The sequence below is a fragment of the Rhagoletis pomonella genome, unplaced genomic scaffold (genome assembly GCF_013731165.1).
Source record: "Rhagoletis pomonella isolate Grant_MI unplaced genomic scaffold, Rhpom_1.0 Rhpom_scaffold_00004, whole genome shotgun sequence".
Classification (NCBI taxonomy): Eukaryota; Metazoa; Arthropoda; class Insecta; order Diptera; family Tephritidae; genus Rhagoletis; species Rhagoletis pomonella.
The window spans coordinates 515,875-523,436 of NW_023458558.1; the positions used below are offsets into that span (position 1 = coordinate 515,875).

A 7,562-nucleotide genomic window follows, 5' to 3' on the forward strand; every position below is an offset into this window, starting at 1 on the left:
TCCAATTACCCTTTATTATCTATGATTACGGTGACCAGGCGTCCTGTGTTACACAGGACAGTCTTCTTTTTTGACCAATTGTCCTGGAAATTAATTTATTTTATACGGGACGCCAAATGTTGTTCTGTATTTCTTTTAATGTCTTGTATTTGTCCGGTATTCTGGGTTCGGTTTTTCGACGCCTTCAAATCTCATTATAAATTGCATGTCTATGAACCAGTTTTAAATGGTGTTGGAATATGATCGTAACTTTCTCCATAAACAGTTATTATTTTCTAATCTGAATGCCTGTGCTTCGAATCGAGGAACACATACAGTGATCAAAACATAAATTAGGATTCTACATTTTAGCAAGGTTCGGCTATTTTTCTTTTTTTTTATTGAATAATTATTATTATTTTTTAACTAAAGCTCTTTTCTTAACAAAAATCATATAAATGCAAATTTCCGACTTTGTGCAAAAACTATGAAAACACATAACGGTTGTTTGTAACAACCAAAACGAATCGAGATAGATATAGACAAATGTATACATAAATGCTCAGAATGAATAGCGAAGTCGATTAAGCCATGCCTGTCTGTCCGTCCGTCCGCCCGTCCGTGTACACGATAATTCGAGCAAAAATTGAGATATCTCAACGAAATTTGGTATGTATGTATTTCCATTTGTCCAAGGTAGGTTGGTATTGAAAATGGGCGAAATCAGACTGTAACCACGCCCACTTCCCATATAACGGTAATTTTCAGAAATACGAAAACTGCGATATTTTAGCAACTACTGAAGATTATTCACTAGAAATTACAATAAGAAACATAAGAATATTATAAACTTTTGGAAAATAGGCGTAGCCACGCCCACTTATAGTTACATGTGTCTATCTTGGTAACCGCTGCACCAAAAACTTAGCACAGTTGTTAGCCTTGCTACAACATACCAAATGACCGAAAATTTTTAAAATCGGACTATAACCACGCCCACATCCCATATAACGGTAATTTGGAGAAATACGAAATCTTCGATAAATCCGTAAATATTAAAGCTAATTTATTCAAAATTGATGCTTGCAACAATTCTTTACCAAGAAATACGCTTATGATAAAATTTTGGAAAATGGGCGTGGCACCGCCCACTTATGATCACATATTTGTATTTCGGTAACCGTTCTACCAATTTTACCAAACTCGGTGTGGTTATTGTGCTTGCCACATAAAAGCAAAACGTTGAAAATTATTGAATTCGGACTAAAATTAAAGCCGCTTTTAATATAACGGAAAAATTTAAGGAATGCTTGGAACTGCAATATTTCGAAATTTAAGGGCACCCCGGCCATGTAGCGGTAGCTTTCGGAAAGGTGAAAAATATATATTTAATATTTGCGTCGGGTATTTAATGTTCGGCTCCGCCCGAACTTAGACTTTCATACTTGTTTATTTTTGTACTTATACATTTGAAAGTGCTCAACAAACTTTATCTCATCCAATAAAAGAGGGTACCCTTAATCTATTTATATAAGATAAACGTGATTGTATCAGAGGTAAGGGCATTAAAAGATCGGTAGTGCAAACCGATGGATAAGTATAGCAAAAAAAAAAATAAAAATAAAATCTTTGCGCATTTTCATTTGACCATTCACTATTTCGTATTTATCCTCCGATTTTCTTCGTCAGGAACTTGGTTTTTTTTTTTGTAACAGAGCAAATGCAAAAATTTGGCACAGAACCGGTTACAGTTTGATTTTTTTAATTTTTTCATTAAAAAAAAAAACGAATGATTAATTAATTTGTCAGAAACTATCAGTCCTATCGGAAAGTGATGTACATATATAATATAAGGTGTAATTATCTCGAAAACGTTTCCATAGAAAATAAAAATTAAGCCGATTTTCGGAATCACCGAGCAATTCCTCATAGAAATTAATTTGTGATCCAGTGCTATTTTTGATTTCTATTTTCCACTTAAAAATAATGATTGCGTATAAAGTTTAAACGGTCATACAGACGGAACCAACTGAACTTTTTACCCGCACAAGTTTCGCTACCTCTGAAAAGAATATGCCGCAAATCACTCTGGTTTAGCTTCTTAGTTTATTGAATAATCATTATTCTTAAGTGAAAAAATAAAACTCAATTTTAATTATTGTATTTCAGCGAAAATTATTGGTTAAACTCGAAAAATAAGAATTATTGCAGATTACACCAGGAAATATATATAAAAATATGTGAGTATAGTTAAAATTGTTTTACGATTATAGTATATTGATTTTTTGGTTAAAACTTGAAAAATAATAGGGTTCTAAATCGTAAGTGCTTAAGTGCTTAAATTTATCAGTTTATTGGCAATCTACATGAACGCACCTTGGTAAATAATTGCATAAAAATGTTTATTATTTAACTTATACCGCTAGCTACTTTTAATTCTAGTCCATTTCCATTCACATTTTATTCCAGATTTCCGCAGAATATATATTCACTATCAACGCCACTTTTTTTTTAATAAGAGAAGAAAGTCTGATTTTTTTTTACAGTACAAGCTTCAGTATAACAAACTGTAGCTTTCGCACTTCACTGTCCGTATACATTTTATTAAATTTCTTACGATTGTTTCTCCCTCACACGCATTGTACGACCGACTGCTGCTTGACGTCTTGCGTTCGATGGCGGTATAATAAAAAAAAAAAGTTATGTTGGGCCCTCCAGAAAGAGTCCTGAAAACTCCCTTATAGCTTGTTTTTATAAAAAAATTTAAAGACTTATTTACGAAAATACGGCAAAAAAACGTTGTTGAGAAAAAACCCTATTTTCGCAGTTTGGTAAGCTTCCTCTACAAATTTGCTTAAAAATTTTCCTATACAAATTGTCCCGCCCTAAGGTGTATGTATCTATATATATTATACATATAAAAACATTTTTACATGTGGATGTATTTACATACAAATATTGACTCGCATAAAGCATGCCATACACGCTGCGACGGTTGCTTCAACTTTAGAATGTTCTGATCGAGATTGTTACGTGTGTGCAGTGTTGCCAGAAAAAGTCCCCTAAAAATCTTAATTTTTTTCAAAAAAATCTTCAAAATAAGATTTTGAAGCTAAAAATAATCTTTTCGATCCCAAAAAATCTTCATTTAAAAATACCTAAAAAGAAACAAAAAATTCGATATTGTCTTTACGGCTATAAATAGCCCTTATTATGTTGGTTGAAAAAATTACCAATTTCAAGTTATAAAGTCCTTTTTATAACAACTTACACTTAAAATGAATATTGCCTCGTATCATCACAAAATTTGTTAACATATGTATATATACACTGGCGAAAATATAAATAGGGACACGACATTTTGTAATTTTTGACCGAATTTAAAAAAGGAGGAGTTTATCAATTCGTGCGAATATTTTTTTATGTATATATGTTACCGCATAATTTTGGACTACTTGAACTGATTTCAGTTATCCCTTTTTATCGGAAAGGTGGTACCTCAATGGTGGTCCCATACTAATTTGGTTTAGATACGGTCATTGGATTATGAAGAAATTGACGATCAATTTTTATACGAGAATTGAAGTCGCTTGTTTTTTTTTTTTTATAAAAGAATAGCTCGTTATCTATCAAAAACCATAAGTCCAAACTTCAATCTTTGTACAAAAGTTAAGACAAAATTTTCCATAACAATTTTGAGCTTTTTAATTCATTTTTTATTGACATTTTTACATGAACGTTGTTTTATAAATCTCACCGCCCTTTTTTTCTCTTTATAGAGTTATCCATGTAGACCCATCTTTTGAAGATTTTTCATAAAAAACAGCACAAAAAATCTTCATTTGCAAGATAAATCTTGACAACAAATTTAGATTTTTTGGCACGTTGCATACATTGTGGCAACGTTAATCGCCGTGTCGTATACAAAGTTGAATCTATTTTGTGGTAACCGCATAGCAAAAAACATTCTGTGTGGAAGTCTAAGCCGAGATGCATGCTTTTGTTGAATTTTATAAATGCATGACGGAACTATGTAAAATTGTACCGTATGTGTGCAAAACGTCCAACTCGATTACGAACCGAGTTGAACCAACGGACGTACGTTTATGGCTTGCATAAGAGATGTTGCATTTAAAAATGTTCATGTCAGGTCTCTCACATTTACATACATACATATGTATGTACGAGTACTCTTTAGATGCATAAATACATCGTACATACGTATGTAGTTATGTATTAATTTGTCGACCTCGCCTTTTAGCGCCACCAGGGTATCTCTCGCCTATGTATATATGTATGTAGGTATGTATCTCTCTACGTTGCCTCCTCATTCTCGTTCTACGTACATACATAAGTATGTTAATATTTTTTGATTCAATCAATTACGAACTCAATTGTTTCTGTGAAAATCACTGCATTTGTGCCCATGGTGTGTATATTAGTACATATGTATGTATATCTAAGCACCCTGCAAAAAGTGGGACTAGGTTAAATACAAGTACAGGACCACGCTACCGTGTAACCAACACTAGTAACCAAAATGGTCCAAACATATGGAACAATTAAGATTGCGATGCCATTGGACCTGACCAGCTCTGGTCCACCGCTGCATAACATGGGACCACTTAGGCAACTACACCTTTGGACCATGAATTGAGCTTCACAAAATTTTGTAAACACAAATCGAATATTTGCTAATTTTTAAACGTGCTTTTTAAATTGAAATAGTAAAATCTATTATTTATAATGCGTTTTCATAAAATTCGCTTTAATAATATTCACATTTGACAACCGAATCAATTGCCGATGGACCACGAAGATGTGGCGTTCAAGTATGTATATCAGTTTTTTACGTTTGAAGTGGTCCAGGTCAGCACAACCAGCTACTAGTATATAACCTGTTCCTTTTGCGTTATAAATAATCGAACGTATTTCTTATGAGTTTTAGATCCAACTATTGTTTAATGTGTAATCAGCATTCTAATTTATTTTAAAAGTCCCAAAAAATTCATATGAAATCGCATTAATTTCTCGATACTAGGGAATGCAAAATTGAATGCCCCACTTTTCCTAGGACATCGCTCTGGGGAAACAAATGCATTTTCGAATGTGAAAAGGGTTGTTTTACTGATTATTTTTTCGATTGCTATACATTACATTTTCCCACTGGGTATGCCTGTGCAACAGTATAAGACAATAAATTATTTTGTTTTTGTTTTATATTTTGCTCTCCTATACCTAAACCGCATCATGCGATCTTTTTAGTAATCATTCTCGAGTTGTTTTTCTTTTTGTTTTGTCATTTATTCTTATCAGCTCATTTCACTTTGTTCGTAAACGATCGCTTGTAGTTCCTCATTAAATAAAAGCGCTTTCCTATTGCTGTTATATACATATATGTTACCGGCCAAATCCGATCTTAGAACAAACTAGTTTTGCCTAGGCTAAGGAATAGAAAAATAATGATTTTTAAGAATTTTATACCATTTCTGTTTCACTCACAGAAGTATTCGTAATTAAGTTTTCCATCATAAATCTTTTTCGTTAATTTTCGTTTAAAATATAGCTCATTCTATACCAACAACCATATAAAACATTTTTGCAATCTTTGTACAAAATTCATAAAAATGAGTCAAACTTAAAAAAATTTCCATCAACTTGCACTTTATTATACTAAAATACTATAATGGGCTACAAAACTGCATACTCAAAAAATTCTAAAAAAAAAAAAAATTAAAAAATTTGTAATGACCAAGTCTATTAATTAAATGATTCTAAAAGTGGTCAATTATTGGAAGATTTATTAGTAAACATGTAATTGTGTATGTATGTGGCTAAGCTTTCTGAAGCAAGAATTAATGTTGTTTAACTGTGACATTTATTATTTTACACGCCGTACACTTGGGACTTGGGACATACACTTACTGTCAACGGGAGACTACTATCTGCCCAAAATTTATGAAGATATTCAGCCTCATTGCGCAAGACGTAAATTAGGCTAAATTGTACGACCCGACAACATTGGCATTGCCTACTGTCGTGCTGAAATAAGTAAACGACGAAAACTTCGCAGTGCTGCCAAGTTTTTCCGTTTTAATACACTAGTCGAGTGGAAATTTTAGGCAATGACGTGAAATTTTCGATACGATTCGACTCTCGAAAAACGACTTACATTCGATACGACTCTTGCAATGAGGGTGATTATAGGGCAAATTCGACCAAAAAACTTCGTATGACCGTTTTGAACACTTGATGGCGGACCAAAATATGCGGGTAAAATATATTGTCCAAGGTCTTCTTGAGAGAGAATAGATTTATCATGACTCCGCTTAACCTAGTTCTCATAAAACGATCGGCCGGAAATCCTATCTTCGCTAACACCGATCAATGCAGATAGATTCGATTCTGGTAATTATTTTTACTATAAGATAATGAGAAAATATAGATATTTTTTCAAGTTTTTTCAATTATCAGCACTGAGGTTAATTTTTTTCGATCGTACTTGCGTCGTCTTGATAGCTTTAAATTCTTTATGATCATGATTGATTGCAAGATCTGATTACACTCAGGTGAAACTTAAAAAAGCTTGTAACAATTAATTAAATACTCGAATGATCGGAAAAGTTGAAATCTAATTTTAGCTCTTAAAGTATAATTCTTATTTCAAAATCTTCTTTAGACTCGCTCGATTCTATTAAAAAAAAAAATCCATATTTGTATTTCGGGGTTTAATTGGCACTCGGCGCAGGTTCTAATGCTGCTTTTTCATATTTTCCACAAAAGAATTTGCGGCTAATTAAATTTATTTTCGCTCATTCCATTGCTGTTTATTTTGTTCAAAAAACAAACAAAAAAAAAAAACAATGAAAGCATAAACACTTATCCTGCCGAATAACGATAATATGTTTTTGTCATCAGTATCTCTTATTCGTTAAATCAACAAAGCCAAACACTTTCCTCTTACCTCGCACCTTCGCGGATCGTCGGCGTTTTCATTCGTCAATATATACATACATACATATGTATCTATCACCGACGTTCTCAAAAGTTTATTAACTAATAATTTGACATTTTTGATATTTATACTAAACACATCATAAGTATTTTCTAATATATACAATGCGGTCCGTTCCTAAAAAAAATCTTTCTGTTCTCTAAAAAAAGGGAAAATTTTTGAGTTACTACACTTTTGAAAAACGTACATACAAACTACATAGTCAATACATATGCATATATCAGTACATACAGTCCGTGCCAAATGTAAGTGTACACCTTGTTGTAATATAAAATTCAGAATTATTTTTATATATATTTTTGAATTTATTTATTTTTATATTTATATTTATTAAACCAAAGTCTCACACTTTATATAAATTTCACAAAAATTCAAACAATTTCCATCAAAATTTCAAAATTTTGATTCAGAATTTGTAGAAAATTTTTGAGTATGCAGTTTGGTATCCTGTCCAATTTTCGTGCAAGTTTCCAGTCGCTAGAAATGACCGTTAACTTTTTAGAATTCTTTTTTGTGGAGGGTGTTGCGCATTTTCTTCCATATAAAAATAGATTTTGATCACGCGTGA

At 32.2% G+C, this 7,562-nt stretch overlaps 1 protein-coding gene across 9 annotated transcripts in view; it reads left to right on the plus strand.

Annotated features, from left to right (window-relative positions):
• The window catches only part of LOC118736765 (protein similar), a 259,354-nt gene that overhangs the window by 138,996 nt on the left and 112,796 nt on the right, over positions 1-7,562 (plus strand). The gene's annotated exons all lie outside the window — the stretch shown is intronic.